The 25,225-nt window shown below is 44.5% G+C and overlaps 1 long non-coding RNA gene across 1 annotated transcript in view; it reads right to left on the bottom strand.

The window, feature by feature from the left end:
* Window positions 1–24,897, bottom strand: part of LOC117751971 — a 34,982-nt gene extending 10,085 nt beyond the window's left edge. Inside the window, exon 1 of the long non-coding RNA XR_004611954.1 lies at window positions 24,819–24,897. This is a non-coding gene — a long non-coding RNA (uncharacterized LOC117751971). The remainder of the gene's footprint in view (window positions 1–24,818) is intronic.
* Window positions 24,898–25,225: the final 328 nt, after the last annotated feature.

Below are 25,225 nucleotides of genomic sequence, written 5' to 3'. Positions count from 1 at the left end.
AACAGTAATTCTTCTTGTAGTTCTGCAGAGCAACCTTCCTTCACCCCCAACACTCGGCCACCTTCCCCAACCTCCTTCCCGCTCCCTGGTGGAATGGACGCCCTCCTGCTGTCCGCAAACTGAGTGCACAAACAAACACTAGTAAACGAAGCCCCCCCCCCCCCCAAAAAAAGACCAACTGAAGCATAAGAGCTGCGGATGTTTGATTGAATGTGATGCTGTCGTGAGTCGGTCTCACAAAGTTAGTGCGCACGTCGGGAACACAATGACTTCACAAAAATACAGTGAACACAGGGTTTATGAATTATTTCGGAGTCCTTACGCCAAAGAAAAGCACTAAAGGAACAATGAGACAGTGTCCTTGTCACTGCCACGTTGCATCAGCTGCAGCTAACATGGAATGTGCGGCACTGGACTTCACAAGGGCATCTTTTCTGTTTTCTTTTTCTCATGTGTGGTCAGAGAAGACATAGGTCCATTTTCCTAGAAAGAGGAGCCACGCTTCCTATATATATATATTTCTATTTATGTTCTTATCTTTGAATCGCTTTGTTGTGTTTTACTATGTTTGTGTGTGTTATTTGGTCCTTGCCTATATTTAAATTAGACACTTTTTTACATTATTCCTGCCCGCCTTGACCAGGACTCCCTGGCAGAAGACATATTGCATCTCAATGGGACATTCCTTGATAAATAAAGATTGAAAATGAATATAAAAACGCCATATGGCCGCACAAAAAGTGAGTGCAATCATGACTGCTCGTTCAACTGCTTCCCTGAACATCGATTAGCTCAGCACTCGCCACTAAGGCGCGATGGGAACGAATGCGAGACCGATGCTTGGTGCGTAATCGGTCTTTCAGAAAACCAAACACCAAAAAGTGGAAGAAATTGATTTAACTGTATTTTACGTCTGCTCCGACATATGCTGCAAATGTTGGCACGCTCAACTAACAAAGGTGACTGCTTACAAGAGTAGCCGAGCTTTACTCCAAGAAGAATTGCACGAGTGAATTCGAATAAAATCCAAAAGACCCCTTTTGTTCATAGATATCAAACCTGCTGCGTTATTTTCATCAAGATTCACGATGTATTCTCAGAGAAATCAACAAATATATTGAGAAACACCCTATAAATCTTGCTTAGCTTCTTCTTCTGGCCATGCCCCCGCCACCTCCACAAAAATGTGAAAACACAACTCATTACATTTTACAATTCTAGGTTACACCTTGTTCACAGAAGCACATGCAGGTTAACGTGCGGAGGCTTCAGCGTTGGCAGCTCCGTCCTTGCTCTTTGTTGAATTTGCTGGATTTAGACTAATTGTCCACACTTGAATTTAATATAACCGTCAAATATTGTACTACAGTGGGAACGGAGGTAAATATAAAAGCTGTTGCCCTGTGTGTACAGCGGTGGCTATTTGTTGGCTATTTTAACACATTTACGGAGCTCTCAGTTCGCCCGGCACTCTCCACTTCCAGTGACTCGCATGAACCTCGTCCCTACGCTTTCCTCCCTGCACTAAATGGCTCCTGATTCATACAGTTCTGTGTGATTTTTTTTTTCTTTTTTTCGAAAAGGATATCTCTTTAAAATATAAAAATAAAAAAGCCCCCCTCTTTGAAGTTCATTTTTAGAAGCCCCATGGATTACACCCGGTGCTCGGTGGGATAGGTTAAACATGTCCAGATGTGCTGTGAAGAGCTAAATGAACCGGAGACACATTTTTCATGGCGATCCATTGATGATTCTCAACTTTTTTTAATGATGCCCCTTGGCTCCTCCGGAACATGATATACACCTACGGGTACGGCCGTGAGAGCAGAAAAGGGAAGAGCTATCTTTGTAATAGTGAAAGCACATTTCCCGTGGTTTTTCAACAGCACCTGCACGGAAATAGCACGGCGTTTGGGATCTCTGCTGTGCACGTGCAAAAGAAAACTTACATCACATTTAAGAGCATACGTCAACTTCTCAATCTGAATTGTGCACTTCCCTGTGTCGGAAATCTTTACGACAGAACAGCTACATTTACAGTGTTGAGCAGCTGCAAACATTTTCTTGCTATTACCATCTTTAAATGATGTAGTTGAGGCTAGACTTTAATTTTTACGAACCCCCAGGAATCCCATAATGTTGGCTACATGGTGATGTAGATACAGAACTCGGAGTATAGAGTTAATTAATAATTCATTAAATATGCATATTTAATGTGTGTTTACAATTTAAGTTTGTTGCAGACACACACACACACACACACACACAGCTCCACAAGTGTGTTGTATTTTAATTTGTTCTGAAAACATTGAAAGGGCCGAACTGATTGTTTTGCATTTCTTAGGCAATCGCCATTAAAAACAGGCACATTCAGAAATGATTTCATATTCTCATATTCACATTCACTCACACTAATCTTACAAAGAACATCTGTGGTCTGAATGTTATTGTAGTCATTTAAGTAAGAGGAAATTTAAACTGTGTGCATATTATAGGTTTTTGGTCACTGTTCACTGTGAATCGCCTACGTTTGAACATTTCTTCACACCTAACTAGACAAATACAGACTGTCAATCATATCAAAGCTGATTATCTAACTTTGTTTGAGTTATATAATCTGTTATAGTGACAATAAATGACATAATCTAATGCAATGACAATGCTCTGTAATGACATTGCTATGCAACAACACTGTGAAACTGAAAACTAGGTGTTCACCTGGATCCAAAAACACAATTCAAGAGTTGGTTCATTTGGTTTCCTGACAGAAATTAATCAAAAACAACGACTGCCTCTAATGTTCAGCACATTTTTCCCTCATCAGAGAGATAGTGAGTGAAAATGTAAAGGGATTTATGAGAAGCAAAATTTCACCGGAATGATGATTTGGAGCTCGGGTCGGTAATCCTGGAAAACCAAGCAAGAGCAGGGTACATTTTGAAAAATACATCCCGCCCCCCTCCGATCGGTCCCCTCGTCAAAGCAACGCAGCTACAACACATGATCGTGTAACCTCTGGCTATCAGCACTTCTTCAGTGGTGTACGTCTGGTTGGTTAGTGACAGCGAGGTCACCAGCCAATCATTTAATTTGGTCAGGATAAAATCATTGTTCGTGTTTATTACCGTTCTGCGAGGGCCACATATTCTTTATTTCTATTCCTGACCACTTTACTCATCGATGACCTTCGGTATAGAAAGAGGATTTCAGCAAATCAGATAAAACGAGTTTCAGAAACAGCTCACAAACCCCAACGTTACGATACAGTCCAGAAACAGTGAGAGAAAAAAAAAAGAGAAATGATGATTTAACGTTTTGTCAAAAAAAAGGGACTTCATTGACCTACTACCCTAAAACAAAGTGCAATATTTTGGGGCTATCAATCATTTTGTGAGCGAGTATCTTTGTGTGCTCTACTGTTTATCTCATTATGAAATGAAACTGAATGAAACGCATTTTAAATGAGTTACTCCCCATCATAATGACAGCGATCGCATTTCATTTGCACATCCGCTGCGGCTCCGTCCCCATTACAGCTCGCTGCAGCCCAGCATCCGTCAGCGCGGCTCTGCCTCTCCGTCGATTGAGTCGTCTTTGATGTGATGAGATTCTCTCCGAATGCTCCTCCGTACGAGTGGGAGAGCGGAAACAACGCTGCATCGCAAACGTTGGTATTCCGGCCAAGTTTTCCCTCTTTGCCATCCCAGGAGGAAGTTCATGCATAATGGATTAATTGTTGCACGGATCCACGTGTGAAAAGGGCCCGCAGGTTGGCATTCCTGCTCGATAGGTCACGGAAAGACCAAGCCCAGAAAATATCACTGCAAATCTGTGAAAACACTTCAATTAAGTCCACAAGTGCTCTCCAGCCCCCCCGGTGAGCGGCTGCTAAAGAGCCATAATAGGGACCTTTTGAGAATTCCCCCATCGCCGATACGTTGACACACGCGTGCAGTGTCTTTCGCAAACATAAACGCACACACGTGTGTGGGGAAGGGGCCCCGGCGGAGGGAGGACTTTGTGAATGTCAATGCGATTCAGCGGTGACAGCGGAGCCGTGTCAGCAGCGGGGAAGAGGCCCCCGATGTTGAGCGGAATGTAATGACTCACAAGACAATTGGAGTCAAATATGGAACCCGCTTCCACTTTGTCGTGACACACTGAGGGACGGGTGACAGGCGGACCTGCGAGCGAGCGAGCGAGAGCCCTTCAAGGGGGGGCGTCCTCTCCCTCTCTACTTTTGTGTGTGTGTGTGTGTGTGTTCCAGTGGAAAAACACATTTCCACTCCAGCTTTTTTTATTTATGCCAGTTCGCCCCCCTTCCCCCCCCCCACCGCCGCCGCTGAATGCTCAGGGATATTGGTTCTGTCTGAACCTGAGTGAGAGGTCCGACTCGACTTTTCTTGTTTCTACCTGCATCCTAGCATCTGGCGTTTATCTGCAGCAGACTCGAGGCGCCGAGACAAAGCACATTGTTGCATCACAGAACGGATGATAGCGGCGTTACAAAAAAAGCCGCGCTTAAAACAACAGAGAACCTTTCACATCCACACGAGCCTGAGGAATTGTTGGAAACTTTTTTTTTTTTTTTGTCTTTCATGATATAAACTTTTGTTTTTTTAAATATATAAATATATATATTTCATCCATCTCTGGAGCACAGAAGCGTCAGTATTTTTTTATGAAATGCTATGGAGAATATAATTTAAATAAAACAACAGCAATGTTTCCCACAATGCACGATACAGTATATGTAGACACCACAGAAATCAGTTGTCGCAGACCGGCGCAACAGAAACAACATCAAATTGGGCTACTTGAGTCAAATCGGCAGCATACAGGGCAGCGTTTTGCTGCGGATGAGGAAATTGAGCACTACAAATATCATCTCTGCATAATAGGCGCGGTGCAAATGATGTTGATGTTACCCAGTGCATCAATATTTTTGCCAGAATACATCCGAGTCATGAATGAATAACAACACAATGGGAGCCACCAGCAGGCTTTTTTTCTCCGACGCTCTCTCTCCCCCCCCCCTAAACAGCACAATTAGAGATTTGAGTCCAACAGAGAAAGCCTCTTCGTTTTCAAACGTCTCTTTGATCACCTATAGCTGACAAGAGCAACAATTCAGCCGTGATAGTCAAAGTAATAGGAAGGATGGAGGTTTTTATTTATCCATAATTTATGGGGTGTGATGTGTCAGAAATCGGAAGCGGCGATAGATGGAAAACACAAATTAACAATACGAGTGGTGTGGGGTTGTATTACAGTGGAGTGGAGGAAGGAGAGAAACCCCTCGCTAGTCTTTAGACGAGGACTAAAAACAGTGTCAGGAAATAGCTGCTGGGGGGGGGGAAACTGCAGCCATTCCGTGTCCTAATGAACAAATGATAAACAAAGGCAGGGCGCAGGCAGCCAGGCCGGCCGGCTCGCTGGTCGGAGGCAGTGGGAGGAGAGGAGGTTTCGGGGGGGTTGTAGCCGTGGAGCAGAGAGATGAATCACGCAGCCGAGTGTTGGGAGGAGCGCGGGGCTGCGGAATTAACAAGCTCCTTCCAGTTGTTCCACCAAGAGAGCAGCGTGCCAAGATCAAAGATGGTCATTGTTGCTACCAAGGACATCTTATCGGAGCTATCTGTTTTTTGGATCTTTTAATTGCACACGTTTTTTCACAGGGAGTGCTGAAACAACACAAAGTTAGCAGGCACAATTAGGGAAATATCCAGGCTGTGTCCGGTTTGTCATTTGCCAACTTTGAAAACTTTGCGTGGTTGATGCCTCTTGCTTCGCATCCAAGTCCTTTTAGTTTTATTTTCAATTTTGAAAGTCACTGTGTATTGTATATTACAATTTTAATTTTCTTTGCCTTTGTGATGGGATCCTGAGTTTTTGTCCGTACAATCCTTATATAATAATAAGAATATAATTCCAATGCATCAATCGGAAATTTTACATGTGGATCAAAAATGCATAGGGTCTTGGTTTATAAGGTCAGAAATGTCAATAAAATCAGGTGGAACCATTCAAACAATCCAGAAGAAGCCGATTATCTGACTTTTTGAATCATTTTGGTAACTTTAACATTGATTGTTGTTGTATCTTTGTCTTTATTTGACAGGGACAGTGACGATAGACAGGAAATGCAGGGACCAGTGAATTTTCTCGTTTTCATACATGCAGTCTGCCCCTTTAGACACAATCCTACTGTCATATGAAAATACCGTAGATTAAAACCAAACCAGGTTTTTAGAGGTTTTAAAAGCGCTCCCTCTAATCAGGCCAATGAGGAGAAGCAAGACTTTGCCTGTTTACTTCGAGGACATTAGCAGATGAATATATATATTCATAAACTGAAATACAGATGACTGAGTCAGTCCTGTTTCTAAAGCTGGAGCCTCTGAAATTGGGGTCAATGCACTGTGCCGAGACAAACCTGCTAGCGCACTGGAGTTTTCCAAAACATCGGCCATTAAGGCTTAGCACGCATCGCAAACACAATGGCAACCCCACTGCTACCAATTCCCTCGCCCCGATGAGTTCTGTGGAATGGAAATGTCTTTTAAGTACTCAACCACAGTCAATTACTGTTGTCTTACAGTAAAAGACGAATCAATTCCTTCTCTTGCGCTGTGTTGTCGTCCCCCGCTGAGGCAACACAATGGCTCTTTTTCTCTTTTTTTCGGGGGCACAAAACAGTTTAAGCGCTCTACTTTGCTCCTTTTGCAGCGAGGACAATTTGCGGAGCAGTCGGCGAAAAAAATATCAACAGCCTGGGCCCCAAACACCGTCTGCGTGCATCATAAGCTCAGAAACTCCAGGAGCAATCTGAAGCCGCATATTTGCCTTCCCGCAGAATGCGCGCGGCGTTTGAGTGACACCGCCAATGGATTTCGCTTTTAGGCTGTCAGATGGCACCTCCGCTTAAGAGTGTGACACAAAGAGAGATGTTATATTTTCCTGTCAGTGCGGGTATTAGGGAGAGGAAGTCATGGTATCAAAACCCGGTAGAAACAAGACATCTGCAAATTACACGCTGCTTGCCACCGCTGACTGATTGCGCGATGGCTTTCTGTTTGACATATCCATTTCACTCCATCTCCATAACAATTTGTGCTCGCGTGTCTTTATTCCCATCCCGCGTGCGCCCCAGTTCCGGGAAACTAGATAACCTGTCTAAATCTTCTTTGTGAAATAAATCGCCTGCCTCCGGTTTAACAAGGTAAATCACCTTTTGGTCAGAGTCATCATTCCGCGAGTCGAGCCTGTCCATAACTGTTGCGGGATGAGAACTTAATATGAATTTTTGATGATCAGTCACATAGTCTGTTGGGGGGTTGGGGTTATGACCCATTTTTGGAGCAGCAGTGCGGGTCAGCTACGACCTCAAAGGGGCTTCTAGGTGCAGCCTCACACCGCGGCCCACAGGTAGAGCCACATGGAGCGGCTTGCACCGGTCGATGTCACCGGAGTGCTACCTTTGTCTCCCAGTGGGCTGAATATTTCATAAGTTCAGAATAGAGTAGGTGGTGCTCTACTATGAGGGCGGCTGACCTGTCGAGCGTGCGCCGCCGGGAAAGAAATCCCCGTCCTCCGCCTCAATACCTGAGCTGAAAACCACATACTTCAGAAAAAGCCATCCATACACTTGGTTATATGGGCCTCCACCTGAAATGATGAATTAATCGTTTGCTGTATTATGTCGCGCTGATCCTGTGCGATAAAAAAAAACCCCCAAACAAATTGCTTTATCTTCAGCAATTGATTGCTTCCATTGTGAGGCACCGCTCCTTTCATTCAATGTTGTCAGAAGCCGGATATTAAGGATTGGACTGATATAATAGAGCTCAGTCATATCGCCGGTACATCGCTTATGGGTAAAGTGCTACTTTGGTGGCCTTATCAAATCATCCGAGGCGCAGTAGAAGGAGGGGATTCCCTTTAAAGGCAGATGAAACAATAAATCTCACATTAGGCAAACTATGCTCTTCAGCTATCAACCAGACACCTCACCATTATCTGTGGCTAAAGCTCCCTCTTAGGGCCATCACTTTGTATTTGACCAAACAAGAGGGGAAAGTTCGTAAGGGAATCGTAATAACATACGAGTATTCAAAATAATCAATCTACAAGCGCATTCGGCCGTCTGAAGTAGTTTGAGTCACTCTCAGCTGTCAATTGTGTTTCATTGTTTTATAACATCCAAAAACTAATTCACACCAAACTCATCACAAAATAACTAGAGCTACCTACAATGACAGAAACCTTTGAGAGGAATTCATTTGACGTCTACTTTTTAGTTTGCCTCATGTCCCATCTGCTAACATAGAGGAGGCAAGGTTAAGGACCTGCACTGCAGCCTGCCACCTGGGGGCGATCAAGATGACTTGAATATGTTCAAGCATATTGTGTGATGTGTCAAATTCGCTCAAACTTGATGTTTGGAAAAAAGTTGGCATCCCCCACCCCCGTGACGGATGCACAGTAGTGTGGACTACGCACAATATAGCAATCTAAGTTCCACTGTTTAGTACACACCTACTTGTAAATGGACACAAGCCTTCAGCACCTCTCATCTGGCTTACAACAGCGTTACAGCAGCGCAAAAATGCTAAGCACATTACCGGAGACGGAGATGCTTCCAACTCCTACACAACACTCTCTTTACAGGCAAACCCCCCCCCACACACACACTGCTCCTCCCTGCAGACTGAGAGGAGGCTTTCACTGAATGCACAGGAGAGAGAGAGGAGGGTGAGGCATCCATCCATAGCTGGAGTTTATTCCTTTAGCTTTATGGCATGTGATGCAACTCAGGTGTCCCGAGAGCTGCATATTTAAAGGCAACAAGTGTGCGAGCGGCACAATGTGTGACTGTGTCAACAGATGTCGGCGCACTTAAACCCGCACTGGCAGAGAACCGCTTTCCCACGCGGTTCCTGTAGCACGGCAGTAAAATTACAGGTACATCCAAATTCCCATTGAAATGTGACCCCTGGACTATAACTGACACCGCAGATGAAGTGTGTCCACCTCTCTGGTGATAAAGATGTTTATAGAGTAAGAGGTGAAACCAAGCGCTGCCTGAACCATTAGAATAAATGTTTGGATGTTTCAAAACAGAGATTAAGCCTAGTTTTACACTTAAGAACACTTAAAAATCAGTTTCTAATTTCTTCATTTAATTTAAAAATACTGACTTGAATAATAAATCATACTAAAGAAACTAGAGCCTGTTTTCTCTCAGTAATTATCAAACATTTTCTCCTGAAAATTACATGCAAATATTTTTTCATATTTGCCAAAATGCACTTCATAGGCAAACTTCATATTAACCTTCAGGAGTAAAGGAGCACTGAATCAAATTTGAGCACATATTTTCCAAAGGATTCATTTAATTATAATAATGTAAACCCTTTCTTGCTGCGTCCAATGATAACAAATTACCTTTTAGTAGTTTAAAGATTACAGAAAATGTTCAATTAAGCAAATATGCTTAAGCAGGTGCAGAAATTCGTGAAAAAAAATTTGCACAAACTTAATTTGCCTCATTGGAAAAATAACCTTTCAGCTGACCGGGGTTTTTCCATGCAACCCCCCCCCCCATGCCTGTGTGGGTTCTCTTTGGGTGCTCTCACTTCCTCCAACAGTCCAGAGACATGCAGGTTAGATTCCATTGCCTATAGGTGTGAGCGTGACATGTTGTTTGTCTCTGTGTGTCAGCCCAGTGATGGACTGGCGACCTGTCCAGGGTCTAACCGGCCTGTCGCCCCCAATGTCAGCTGGGATCGGCTCTGGCCTCCGCCCTGCGACCCTCGAAAGGACCAGCTAATGCATCGCTAATGCAGGGGATGGATAATGTATTTAATAAGAGGCTTTTAAACCTACATTTTAATATATGTTGGGAGCAATTGCTTCCTCAGAAAACATAAGCAGAGCCTTTTAAAAAAAATCCATGTGCAATTTATATAGACGCTGCTCCAAAGTGCCACTAGTGGACAAAAACTCTTTGGCAAATGAATGCATGTAATTGTATTATGTGAATGCCATTCAATTAGTATAATAGATACATAATAACACGGCTAATTATACGTATTTGTCTTGAAGAGCGTTACTACAAAAGGCTTCAGACTAGCCTTTCTATCATAACATCTCTAAGCAGATTATGCCATATGCATTTCACTATCGCACACTGCGACGGCACATTTCCACGACTGCGAAGCGCAGAAAGAGGTGACACCAGGAAAGGAAACTTGACTAAAAACCAGTGTTTAATCCTACTTCAAAGTTCTCTGCGATTCAGATCCGTCTCCAACGCGGCGAAAGAATCTTAATTAATATTATTTCACACAAAGTGGTTGCATCGGGGCACACTGTGTCGCAGATTCGCGTTCGGGCTCGGGAAGGTTTGATCAGCCGGATAAAAGGGTGAAAACAGCTCTAATGTGAGGGGAGGAGCGGAGCTGCGAGGGGGGAGAAGAGCGCGCCCCCCCCCGGCAAAAATTGCAACAGTGCAGCCCTTATTTTCCTCTCGATTGATACTAATTGGCAGCAGAATGCCTTCCTGACAAGCCTCTCGCCCTCGGCGCCTCCCCGCATGCGAGCGTGATGAACTGCCAACTCCGGAAATAATCCCAAGTTTCGCTGGGAAGCATCATCAAGGCCTCTAAGAATCTGCTGGGACCAGTGAGATGTTTTGCCCCCCTTTTTTTCCCCTTTCATGGAATGTTTTAGCCATGTGGACTTTGTCTTCTTTTGGCCCCACAAAGTGAAATCTGCTCATTAGTTGTAAACTCAATTACAAGAAGACGATAAAAAAGAGCAGTATTATATAGAACATATATTTAAAGAATGTGTTTGTAATTACAGTGCAGAGTTAGAGTGTATTACAGAAGACGAAATGAAAACATCACTGCAGGGTTGAGGAGAACTCCCCCCCCCCCCCCCACCCCCGCTGCTCGCAGGTAACAGCCTTCAGTATTATTTATTACTGCTTGATCTCCGAGGCTGTTATTTCCAGCGCGGTTTCACAGATGGTATACCAAATATCCCAGGATATAGATCTTCAGAAATATCACAAATTAATTTACCAGCGGTGGAGCCGACGATTCTTCACATGGTTAGAGAATTGACTTCATAGGAAAAGATCATTCGGGGTTTTTCTCAGGGCTTATAGGATGGATTTTTTTTTTTTCTTCTTCTTCTGCTGGTGCGTAATTTGACACTTGACAAAGTGCAGTGGGGTTTCATAGATGAATGAATGTATCTATCAGATCTGCTAGCAGGGCTTTCATTTAACCATACAGTCCAGGCTCTGTTTCTCCCTCTGCTGAACCTGAGAAAATCTATTTTTTCCCCCACATTGGAGAGATGTTCAGGGTTTCAGAGAACAAACCGTTTTAACTCAACGAAAATGTCAGGATGATAAAAACGTGTGCTGAGTGATTACAGGTTGACTGTTTTGTGACTGTGGTCCAGAAAATGAATTTGTGGTGATAAAATCTGAATTTAAAATCACTGAGGATATGAGAAGTGGTGTTTTTTAAAATATTTCAAGCATGCAGAGAGAGAAAAAACATTTTTTATGCCTTCAGATGCACTTGGGAAAGGCCATTAATCCAAAAACGCGCGGCAGTTATTTTTTTTCTCCCCCCTACTCTTTTAGGAGAGGGCAGGATAATGTGCTGATGATAAATTGAGTTTATGCTGAACTGCTAAATTGCATCTCTGGTGGTAAATCTCTCCCTCTTTTCTCTCATCACACGGAGTTCAAGTCAGGGGGGGCCCCCTTTGTGGCCCTGTTGACATTTGAAACAAATCAGCTCTGACAGGTCACGATCCCTTTAGAATCACTGGCCCCACAAAGAGGTCAATCACCGGATGAATGATTTATCTTTGGGAGAATGCAGTGTTCCTTTCCAGCTGAAACAAGATGTATGCAAAAGAAAAATCATCTCTTAGAAAAGCACTTGCCTGGAAGTTCGAAAACGCCCCTTAAAGCCCAAAGTCCTGTAAACGATCAAGATGGCTATATATCGTAGGGAAGGTGCTGAAGGTCACCTGTCTTCCCCACTTCACTGACTTTGAACATAAATCTCCTCCAATAGGGGAGCGGAGGTCTATCTTCACGTACATCCAGGCCTGTGTTGTCTGGAGAACGCCATTCTCTGGGACTATGCACTATACGCCGCGCAGCCGAGCTCTCTTTAATGTGCCAGGATGTGCCTTGAGGTGCGCCGTGTCCAAAACCGTGAAGCCTCATCCAGCTAATGATGTAATTCCCTCTTTGGAGTAATGCATCTGTATTTGTTCTGACCTGCTCTGGTGCTCTGGTGCTCTGGCATCTCTCTCTCTCTCTCTCTCTCTGTGGCATACCTGTTGAAACCATTGTGCATTTTCCTCTTTAGACCATTGCAAGAATATGTTTTTTATTGTCATCAACTAGCTTGCGTTTTCCTCTCCAGCGCTAGATTATCTCTTTTGCAGTCGGAGCACCCCCCGGCTCGCAACAGTTATCGAGGTCGTGTCCTGTTAGCATCTGTCTTGGGCTGCATCGGGAGTAATCCCCCAGTTTGCTCCCGTAACCTTATTAAAGAGATCAAGTGCTCCAAGCAACCGCTGGAATTTATGGTCTCTCTCGAGCCAACTGCTAATTTTATCGCATGGGGTTTGGGACATTATGGGAAATCAGGCTTTGTGGTTCATCTTCGTCATCAACGGGCTTTAATTAACTGGAGAAGAGGATCCAACCACACGGATATCTCAACCGAGAATATGTAAATACATAATCTCAGGAAAAGAGAAGTGAGTTAGAGGTTGAATTTAGGGTGTTGGATTAAGACGTTGGACGAGACATTACCTTGAGTTGACAAACGGTATCGGCGGGTGGATCTTTTCCTCTTTCGTTAAATATGGTGCTCGAGGGTCGTTGTCCGAGAAAAGACGGCCAAAAGACAAATTTAGCAAAAGCATCAAACTCGGCCAACTTAACAAAGCCAAGAGAAATACTGGATCATCGTAGATTTTTTTATTAGCCCGTTTCCATAATCGCAAAATATGTTTATCGTATGATTTTGCTGTTTAAAATGATAATTTCTGGACATTTTATCGTCGTTTGATTACTGATCTGCAGCTGACAATCGTTAAAACTGGCTCAGATTTGATTAAAACTGGGAGCCCAGATGTGACCTGAAGTAACGGCCCTCTTCCTCTGCTGGATCCTCTCCGGATTCTGTATCGGGGGTATTAATCTACCTGTCTGCGGTCTGATACCGAATGTGATAGATGACGGCCGGCCAATGCCAAAGTCAGCTATTTCTCAGCAGCTATCTGGCTCAGACGCAGTCAAGCACAAATCTGAATGTCACAGTCCTGCTCACATCAAAGGGGCCCCTTTTGGATTCATTAATTCCCAGAGACGGTCCTCCCTATCAATTACAGCCCGTGATTAAAATGTTTTGGAGTTGTTCTCGCTCGGTCTTGGAATATTTTCACTAAAAAGGCATAACTTCACAAGTATATGGATTCCTTTGTGCAGCGCAATGAGATGCTGAAAATATTCTTTTTGTTCCCGGGATTCAGGAAATAAAAATACACGACAGCAATTATACTGGGACCTGAAAACCCTTTTGTAGTGGTGCAATAACACGAAGCAGGGAGAGAAGTGAGAAAAAAAAAGATAACAGATTGCTTTTGCTTTATACAGATACAGAAAAGTGAAAATCGAACAGAGCGCTTACGACATATTTAACTTTCAAAGGACCTGTATGTCAGTAATGTTCGAGCTAACAGATGTTCAGCCATCAATCTATAAATCACCAGCAATGTCGGCTTTTGTTTCACTTCCGTGTTTCTCCTGTAGTTCACATGCTGATCAGTTATAGAATCACCACAGGATTCATCAGTAGCTGCTGTAAAGCTCTCAGGCATATCACATAATCTTCCTCGGCAGATAAATTCCAAACTTTCCAGGAAGTCTGAGGACTTTTAGTCCACGTTGGCTTAAAGGCTTTGACTGAAAGTTCATTTTTTTGACTTTAGACGCAGTAGAACCTCAGTTGGTAAAACAGTTCCCAGTACAATGAAAGGGTGTTTTTATATATATTTGTGTGTTTGTGTGTGTGTGTTTTATGCAAATGTTCTCTCAGGCAAACATCTTGTTTGTCATCTTGTTTTCTTTAGTAAATGTTTTTGCAGCTTTTGAGTACTTGACTAAAAAAAAACACATTTTCTGTCAGTTATCAAAAACACTTTTAATAAATCAGTATCTAATATTTGAATATTTATAGCATGGGATATTTGACAGTGTAAAACTGCATTAGTTTGAATACAAAATGTTTTCAATAACATCTGTAAATTATATGTAAGTATGATTATGAATAAGAGAACAGGAGCCACACACTAACTGTTTCTTTAATGACTACATGTAGATGTAAGGGGTTTGCAGCTTGTCAGGCACGTGAGAGCGAAAAAGTAAATATTCGCAGATGTAAGTCGTGTTTTAGTGCCACTTGTGTAGAAAGAGCACCTCCCTCCTCCCCCTCCTCCTCCTCCTCCCCCTCCTCCTCCTCCTCACTCGGAGACTAATTTTCCTCATCCATCCATTTGACTTGAAAGACCCTTTGAAGAATGTCTTTTGAGCTGTTTTTTTTTTTTTTTCTGGGCTGATGTTTGTGATGTTTATTTCCACGGCGCACTGGCACTGTCTCACAGTTATTTCACTGCGAGTGGAGATGAAATTGATCGATGACATCTTTGGCTGTGTTCTGATGAAGGGGACAGCGATGGTGTTGATGGCGTGCGCTTTTTTTTCCCCTCCCTTTCATTTCTTCTTCGGCCACTTGTAACGGCTGTCGTCATCCTCCTCAGACGCATTACAGCATCGTCACGTGACGTCTCCTCTGTGTACATAATTTTAGCCTCCGCTCGGCCCCCGTGGGCAGAGAGAGCCAGGTGTGTGCGATCAGTTTTTTTGCTGACTCCTGTATTTTGTGTGTTGTTTAGCATTCCCTAACAATCGCTGCTAAATCTAATATCGGGGAAGCACAATTAGCGAAAAAAGGCCGCGACGCACAACAATCTCCACCTTTTGCAAACGCCACATTGTCTAAGTGATGCTTGGCGAGCTGCACCACTAAAAATAACCCACACAACAGTGCACCGCTGCTATTTTCCCTCACTCCTACAGCCCAATGTCTTCAAACACAAAATGCTTATCCGTGGGAATCAGCGATCGGAAACATAACATGGTTTGCCAAGCCAGACGGCACACAACCGCTCGGTGTTGCACTGAATAGGTAGGCATCCCTCTGACCGTGACGCTTCACACACACGCACGCACACACACACACACACACACACACACACACACACACACACACACACACACACACACACACACACACACACACACACACACACACACACACACACACACACACACACACACACAGGGCCTGATTTCATCAACAAACGCCTGCATCCCAGGGCGAGACAAAACAGCATTTGTTATGAAGTGCACAGCTTCATGTTTAGAGCCACTGTGAAATGAGGAGCGTGGACAGTGAGGATGCCATCCTTTATTCTGAGCTACACAGGAGGATTGTAGTGTTTTTTTTTCTCCACTTGCAGAATATCACACTGCACCCAAACTGTCAAAGTGCAGAGATTGAAGGGATTTTATTTTCAGAACACAAAACATCTCGATCCTTATATTGCTCACTGTCGGTTTTACTGTAGTAAAACCAGCTGTGTGTCACTGCACGAGTACTGTACATCCTTCGTTGTACGGCCGACTTTCCCACGTTAAGTTCAATATGGCTTTTTCGGAACCTGGATTTTCACGCGCGTTCACAACAAGACGGGAATTTCCAGAGCTTTCAGGTGATTGGTGGCGCAGCGGGCTGGAGGCGGGACGTGATGTATGAATCCTGCTGCGAAGGTCATTACCACGCCCCCTCGCTTGCAGTGACTCGCTGCTGGGTGTCATTTGGACACGATCTGGAGTTGTAACAAGGGACCTGGCACTAGAAACTCCTGAGAAACTCCAGATCTTCTCACTCATACATTATGCGTTCTCACCTATACAGCCCCTCCGGAGAATGTCCGGAGCTTCCCCCGGAGTTCGGAGCCCGTCTGAAAGCAGCTTGTGATTATCCCCAAACTTTTACCGCAACGTCACATTATCAGGAGGTTTCTTTTTCCCTGTAATTTCGAGTTGCATCATATTTCCGGTCAGGTACTGTGCAGCTGGAGCGTATATTCTGCTTCTGTGGTTCCGGCCAACCTCACACCCAAAACCCCCACAACTCCAATAACAGGAGATGAAGCACACCTCCCCCTCCCTCCCTCCTTTATGTCCTTACACCAGAAGTGTTCCTGAAGGCGAGCAATCAATAGGGCTCTCACGCTGAAAGGCTGTAAAACCTGAAATAACACCCATGACAAGCCCTCGCAGGTAATAGGTCAGATGTATTGATTGATCTGTTCATAAACACACGTTTCAGGACAGCTGCCTGTGAAATGTTACGTCCACGTGTAAAGCAAACAGCTGCAAAAAAACACGCACGATTTATCTACGCGCGGGTCAAGACTTTTAACGTCTCCCTAGAACTAATTTTACAGGAAATGTGGGATTGAGAGGTTTGTAGGCTGCGAGGTCCCACATTATAAATCATCTGTAGCGAGTTCCAAGTTTCTGAAATCATAATAGTGCCTCCTCAGCCAAACCTCTGTGGCAGAAATGCGATTCCTAGATTGGACTAGTACACACCATTGTCTCACCTCCGCTGTCACGCTTTTTTCTTCTTCCCCAGTAATACGGCTGTGCACTTATGAAACGTTAAAGCAAAAGTGCAACCTGACATTTACTGCTCACTTCCTCGTGTGATGTTTTGACTAAGCGCCATCTGTGCACTTGGGGGGGGGAAGCAGACCTTTCTCGATAAAAATACCACTATAACCCCCCCTCCTCCTTTAAAACTAAAAGCATTTTAACAACTTCTGGAACATATTCGACTTTAATTCTCCCATGGGACAGTATGAAAAATATTGAAGTGGGGAGGTTAAACCCTTGTAATTAACATTTTCAAAACACAAAATGCTCAGCCGGATATCATAATTAATTTGGAGTTATCTTTCGATTAAGAACAACTTTAGGGACGCAATGATTAGGTTTATTTCCATCATAAATTACTAATTGTCTCAATGATTTTATTTGTATAATTAGAATTATACGTATGTGAAATGTTTCAAAAATAGCGAAAACAATGCTTTTGCTTGTTAAACCTCAGGGTATAATATGAACTTTAACGCAAGACAGAGATTTGAGGAGCTGGAACTTCTACTGACGTGAGAAATTTACAATCAAAAATTCATCAATTATTCTATTTATCTGTTAATTTTCACTCTACGTTCTCGACCTTCCTCCTAAATGTCAGTCGAACAGATGTTGTGCTGACGACATGGCCGGGGGCGCACCCCGCCTCGTGCCCGACCCCTAACCCTGGCTCCATCCATCCCCTGCGATCCTCAAACGATAAATCTGTAAAGATGATGGATGAACCAAATTTATTTTTGTCCTGTCCCCCAATTCAAACCTATAAATCTAGTCGGAAAACAACAATACAGCACTAAATTGGAAGTGAAACTAGTGACTGATAAATTTATGCCTGACTTTCTGCGTTTTAAAATGGATTTACACATTCTGTTAGCTATTGATATAATGGGCTATAATGTAAGAATTAACTGCAAGGGAAGGATACAAAATATAATCCTAAAATCCCTTAAATATTAAATCAGATAAATAAAACATACAATACCCATCCCTCTTTTCTGGCTGTCCCTAAAGTTGTTGCAAACTCACTATGTAGGTCACCCTCACACCCTCATGACATAACACTGGTTTTGCATTAAAGGGGATAAAGGAGCCTATAGGAGAGAGAGAGAGAGAGAGAGAGAGAGAGAGAGAGAGAGAGAGAGAGAGAGAGAGAGAGAGAGAGAGAGAGAGGGTAACCTGGTTTGGTGTCACTGTAAAATTGCATGTGCAGAGCATTTGACGTTACAGCACATTCTCACTGTTCGCGTTTGAAGTCTTCACTTTGGCAACGTGACTTCGATTTCTGCTCAATCCCGAGACGTGTCCTTCATCAGACTGAAACGGAGCTCTCCTGCCCCCCCCCTCCGTCTCCCCCTCCCCTCGCTAATAAGCAGCGCTCTCTTCTTCATGCATGAGGGGGGCCTGCGATCGCTTGCCATCCTCCGTCAGACAGATAGCAGGGGAGATAGATGTGTCAGTCAGTCACTGCTGTCTCATCTCAGTCAGGTGCTCTGTGTACTTCAGGTTATTTAGAGACCTGCTGGCCAGTAAACAGCACACGGGGTGGGGGGGGGGGAACTGAGCTCATTTGGCTTAGTTGTTTTCCAGCTGTTCACAGAAGTATTTTTTTCTCTTGGTGCTTCGTAGACGTTGGCCTGTTTGTCAGTTTAAAAATTCTGCACTAATAAGATAATAAGAAGTGGCTTAGATGTAGCGTTGCTCGTCGCGCTGGGGGACGAGGCTGCTTTCTTTCCGGCCTCCTTTTTAGCCAAGACGCCGCACCAGACAGAAACTGGAACAGTCGGTTCAGTACATCTCTCCAATCCGCCCGTGCGGTGTCACGTCAATGAATAACAATCACCCGGCCACAATCCCCCATTATGCAAATCAATGGAGGGGATCCAGATCTAGGGGTTGTTTGCGGCTGATCTAAATGCAGATGCACTTATGGTTCCGAGTTCTATCGCATTACAGCTCCTGAACGACGGACTGTCGTGGAGGCTTGTCTGCTGGGGGCGCGTCTGTAAGATGCCAGCGTGCATTGTACACTACAGAGTAGAAAAAAGGGTCCGGGAGACATCATTTTTCAGCCCCATTAATCCTGCAGGTCATCAATGAACGTCTGCAAGATGCCACAGTGAGAAAATGAAAACATGCCAGGTGACATGTTTGCGATGAGTCTCCTTCACGGATCAAGTATCTTCTAACATCGTTTAATCCCAGCCGTAGTTCACCTATTCAATCAACTGGCCTGGTTTCGATGAGTTGGTTGTTTGAGACTGTCGTGTCACATAATGAACGTCAAGAGGCTTTTTTAGGAATCGCTCTCATTTGTTTTAGAGCTGAAAACAATGAGCGCATTACCTTCGCCACTGAGGTTATATGAGCTTATTGCTGATTGTGTGAATTTGAACAGGTTCAAGCAAATATAACTGAAGCTGATTTTATTGAAACTTGATGGAACGGTGCGGTGTGGGCCGAGGAATAACCCATCAACCTTGAGATTGGATTGGACAGGAATATGTTTTTTGCAACATTGCAAGTAGACTTAGCTTTTATTTCTCATTATCGTAGCTTGCATAGTTATCACTTCAAGTACCACATTGCAGTTTTGATGGTATTTATTTTAGACCAAGATCTCCTTGTACCCACACGTGACCCATTTTGCGAGTTATATCAACAGTTATCCAGGTATTTCATCGAATTTAAGGTTTTGACCTTTTAAGCAGGTAAAACCAAGTGCTGAAAAGAAGCATAAGTAGTCCAAACAAAACTTCACAAAAAATAGGATGACCTCTAAGAACTTCTAAATATGAAATACAAATCGGTGGCAAACTGCACTTTTAAAGGGACGGGTGGTTTGATGAAGAACAGCGAAGCAAACGTCTCCCTCTTTTTCTTTCCTGCCATTTGGTTCGTGGACAAACACATTATTGAGAACAACGTCTTTAACTATCGCATCTATTTTCGTCTTAAGCACATAACGTTGTACGGTGAGTGCTTGCTTTCAAAATCTCAAACACGATTCCTCGATTAAGAGCACCAACAGAGGGGTACAGCAACTCATCCCAACCTGCATACTTTGCTTCATCCTCCTGGTTTCCTGACGTCATTGCAAAAAAAACCCAGCAGTTTATGGTTTCCTACTTCAGCTCGAGAAAGAGCTCGTCTGCACTCTCTATTCAGGTCAGGGCTGTGCTGCAATCACAGCCCGAGTGATGACCTGATCCCACTTAATACAGCCTCACTCGAGGTGCCCCGTGGATCTACAGAGGAGCGGCGTGCTCGAGATGGTATAAACTTGGGGATAAATGCAGCAGCTCTTTCCTGAAGAGCAGCACAATAAAACCAAGGCATTGTTAATTTTTCTCCCTTTCTTTTTTTCCGGGTTTCTGTTATGTGTTATGTTTTTTTTGTGTGTGTGTGTGTGTGTGCTCACATCTGGTTTGCAGTCGTGGGAGCGTTCGACTGCCTTTGTAGTTGATTTAATTGGCTAGTGTTGCATCTTGTGGTGGAATTTTCATTATCACCTATATTATAGAGCTGGCTTCTGTTCAAATTACTGCACCCGGGGGGGACCTGGACCTAAACACTTCAAATCAAGAGCTTGGCTGTGAAAAACAGGAGGAAGAGCTACTTATTTTCCATAATACTCACACCAGGTATTTTTAAATATATATGCTGCCCCTCAAAGAATGCAAAAAAAAAAATGGCATAGCTCCGCTTTCAATTGACGAAATAACAGAAAATTTAGCCCAACAATGTGAGAAAAAATACTCCACATTTAGTGCAATCACGAAGCTATATTTCATCACCCCTCGCTCGCTATTCTCCTGCCACTTTTTAAGAAACCTCCGCTGTTGTCCTCCCCACAGAGTCGTCTCATTTAAATACGCAAATGGCCGAGAGGCTCAGCCACAAACGCCTAATTGATTTCAGTTTATGAATAAGAGAACACCCCGTGCGCTCCGGATGACAGAACGTCTTTAGTGGCAGGGCGTTCATTGCAAATGCAGGCCGTTGCTGAGCGGGCTCTGCGACTGGCCTGTTACATAACATACTGCTGCAGGTGCAAGTCGTGGAGGGCGGGTATGAATGGCAGGCGGCGGCTTGTGAGTGGCCACCAGCCTGTGAGTGGGGCGTGGGGGTCGGGGGCGGTGGAGGCCTGACAAGTGGGGAGTGTTGCACATTTGCCACGCACGCTGGAGCTGAGCTCAGACATGGTAATAATAGTCCGACTATTTCTGGTGCACCAAGGCAGTTGCAAGTTTGTCAAAACAGCATCATGGCAGGATGTGAGTAGGGAATGTGGGAGAACGGCTCACGGAGCCGCTCGGGCCGGCGCATCGCGGCGAGATCCTTTAATATTCCCGATGGGACTGAATTTGGAGGAAGAAAGTAAAAAAAAAAAAAAAAGGTTTTGTGTTTCATCTATGAATACTGCATGCAAGTCGTGAGGCTAAGACAACGCGCTTCTGTGAAAGTCAAACGCCGCATCAGAGCCGTCAAACGGATTCTCGGTGCAGCCGGATTAGAGGCTGTGAAAGATGGATGCGGTGAGGGAGCGCGCCGCGACGCGTCCTCGTAGTTACCAGCAGCTGTTCGGGGTAGGGACTTGGCAGGTACAGATCACGAGGGAGCCACGCGAGCAACTCTCTCCCTCCTCTCCCTCCTCTCCTCCTCCCTCAGCCGGCGATGGCCTCATTTATCTGTCACCACCCCTCCCACTCCCCCACCACCCCCCACCCGCCACAGACATCTTTGTCTAACGCGCCTTTCGCCGCTCAGCCGAAACAACTGCCGTCACTTTTGCTTCATTCCATCAATTACTGTCCTGCCAAATGCAGTGATCGGCCGCTCTGAGAGCATCTTTGCCTGTCGCCGGAGTCCCTCTCGTCTAAAGACTCACCGATAGGCCCGTTGCAAACACCGCATTACTCATTCACGCGCCCGTCCTGCAAAATGGTGGCAAAATACCTGCGGACACCACCACCCACCCCCTCCCCGTGCACGTATTATTGTTGTCGTCTGAAATATGGCTTCAATCAGAAAGTCGTAAAGCCGTTCCTCAGTCATCTTTTGCCATCGCTACGAGCGATGAGAGGGAATCAGACATTAGTTCCCCCGTCTGACGGATGCCTCCCGTCACTATTCCTCGTTAGTCAAACGCAAACTCGAACCTCCTTTCAATTGCGGGCAGCTCACTCATTGTTGACCGTGCATCCCTTTGATGATGACCCACACCCCTCGCATTTAGAGCCTTATTAATTACCATAGATAGTGCTCACATAAATATTTCCCTGCAGCAGATGCCAATATTTCATATAGTGCGTGTGATTTTCCATTTAATAGCCCTGCAAAGTCACATTGTGCACACGAGTATGTTATTGCTTTATATGAATACACAGGTCTCCCTGCACACAAACCCTCCACGGCGTGTGCGTATTTCTAACACTTCCAGGTGCCACACCGCACGTCCTCCAGAAATATCTCTTCATCGTATCATCACACGAAGCCTCCATCTTCTCAAAAACCTCCTCAGATGACATCACTGGCCTATCTCACCTGCTCCACGCTCGCCCGATGAAAGCGGAGCGCCGCACCATTACCGATACCGGAGCTTTGAGTCTGACAATCGGGCCAAGCAGGTGTTTGGCGCCGCGTCGGAGGAATAGAGCAGCTCAACAGCACATTGGAGGATCAGAGGAGGCTTCAGATGCACCTGGTCACGTGCCAGGGCCTCCCTCCCCACACAATCTGGCCTGTTCTGTTCCCACTCAGTGGCAGACGCACCTCCGCTGGCAGCGCTGACGGACGCTAAGCTCTGTTCTGGTGACAAACGCGCAGATCATTCACTCCTGCCCACGCAAGCATTTAATCATGATGCACTGCTGCTGCTGCTCACACCCCAGACATTATATCGCGTGAAGTCCTGCTACTCTTACATTCTGAGAGCTGGAATGCTTCTCAATCTGTAAAAATCACTGGTTGTCATTTTATGCTTTCGCCTCTTGAGGTGGGGGGGGTCTTAAATGGAGTTTGACCCAGAAACCATCACGCACAAAAATAACATTTATGTCCAGTAACGTTAAAGAGAAAGACATTTTTCATTCTAAGGATTCATAGCACGTTTCGAACCCCCACTGCATATCCTCCATGCATATAAGTAACAGGCGTGGAAATCCCTGGTTAATGTATGAATAATTCTGCGTCATATATGCAGGCCTTTAGAATTTCAATCCGAAAATACTGTTTAGTCATTCAGACTGAAATACTCTACAATGTGGAATGTTTATGCAGGAAATCGGAGCTGCACAATTTATCTAAACAGGAAATCTCATTTGTTTATCGTGTAGGAAATGTGTTTTATTTTTTTATGCCTGCTCTTCATTACGTGCAGCTGGGAAAAATGTCTCAGTGTTTAATAACAGATCCCTGCTCTCACGCTTCATGTGCAGATGTAGTTATGGAATTTCCTTTGAATATACGGCCCCCCCCGCTGTAGAGATTTATCTCCACACCTGTGTGCAGGGGAGGTATCAACAATATCAAAAGGTAGCCTGAGCGATGGGAATGAGAGCATCCCAGAGGGTCGGCGAGCTGAAATAAGAAAGATACAGCTGAGTGAGCCTTGATGGAAAAAAAAAAAATATATATATATAGAGAGAGAGAAAAGGGTCAAAGAGATGGGGCTCGGCCCCTGGGGACGCCTGACGATGGGAGGGAACACAGGGTCCTATTCACCAAAGCCAGGCCTTGAAAGAATGAACAGTTAGAGGGACAATATAGAGCAGGAAACGACTTTTTGGGGAATTGGAGGTCAAAGTGGACACGTGTTGTCAGGAAAAGAATAAACTGGACAAATCTAAGTACGTGTATCAGATGCATTGGAGATCCGAACGCTCCGACCAGTGTTCAGGGGCGTGTGGGCCACAGTATTTTAGCAGTAGGTACACAAACATGTGCTGGGCCACGCTGGAGGACTCTATCCTGCTGTAGCTTCATAATGAAGAGACAATATTTCCACACTTCTGTTTCCCCATACATTGATTTATTCGTGGCGGCTCACCACAATATTTACTCTGACTGCCACGTATTGATTTTCCATTTTCTTAGCATCTCAAATAAGTAAAATCTCATTCCATTGTGGAGGTGTGCATTGATTTGTTTCGCTCCTCCTGTTCCTTGCCCCGCGCTCTTTCACACACACACGCACACACACACACACGCACGCATCAAAGACCTGTCCGTCACAGTCCGACCGGCTGAAATCGACAGTGCCTTTGTAAACAGAAGTTACGTGTGTGCGTGTGTTTATTTGCATGTGGAGATGAGAAGTGGGATCCGATCACACGTGGCCACTTCCAGACACGTGCGGAGACTCGTTTCTAATCGCAGGTGTGAACTCGGCGCTGTGATGTCGCACGTTCTGCCTGCAGGAGCCAGAGGGGCGGAGTTTGGTTGTCAAGGAGACTCATCTCACCTGCACTGTTTAAGCGAGCGGGAGTCAGTCAGTCTCTCTCTCCTCTAGTTTCCATCCTTTCCTTTTTGTTTTATTTTGTCTGCCGATATGCTGGCTTTGTTTTAATTTCTGTAAAATGTTGTTAAGCGATTTAATTATAGGACCAATGCGTGGTCTCCCCTCCTTTAAATCTCAAGATGCGTGGCTTTTGAAGGGATCCACACCACTGTCATATCTGTCGGCCAGAGCTGTAGTGGTAAAATAAAAAAGGTGTGTAAACTTTTATTTTCGTGCAGCTCTCTCACGCCGTTATTAAAAAGGTGGATGAACTTCAGTCACCCATTTATGAGCCCGTACATAGACTAGGGGACCAGAACAACTGAAATCGAATCGTATAGACCAATAAATTTGCATTTTATTCTTATTATTGTTGGATATTTGTACTGGTGTGGGCTAAACAATGATGGAAGCCTTTATTTAGAAAAAAAACTGGATGGAAGGGAAGAAGCCTTACTCTGTCAAATGGTAAGAAAATGTGCTTACCAAGCAACCAGTGGAGAATCCAGGATGTCACTGCACCTGGCCAAGTTCCGTCAGACACTGCAACGCCCTGTAAAGACACACACAAACAAATGTGATTGAAGGATTTCATTACTTAGCTTTAAAGGTGCTTGGAAGCAGTTTTATTTTTATCCACCCTCCCCCCCATGCTTTCAGTTTTTATGCTAAGCTAAGCTACCTGTCTCCTGGCTTTATATTTAACAGACAGACATGAGAGCACAGCGTCTTCCCTGTCTTTCAATACCACACTCGAACCGTCTGAATGAAACACTTCATTCATTGCGTCTTTCTTCCCCTTAATCAGAACCCGCTTTTTCGAGCATCCTCCACATCCTAATTTGTACCAAAACCCCGCCATTGATAAATAAATTGCGTAAACCTCTTGATTT

Source organism: Hippoglossus hippoglossus, chromosome 18 (assembly GCF_009819705.1).
Source record: "Hippoglossus hippoglossus isolate fHipHip1 chromosome 18, fHipHip1.pri, whole genome shotgun sequence".
Classification (NCBI taxonomy): domain Eukaryota; kingdom Metazoa; phylum Chordata; class Actinopteri; order Pleuronectiformes; family Pleuronectidae; genus Hippoglossus; species Hippoglossus hippoglossus.
Note: the sequence above shows the minus strand (reverse complement) of the source record. Positions and strands in the feature narration are given on the sequence as shown.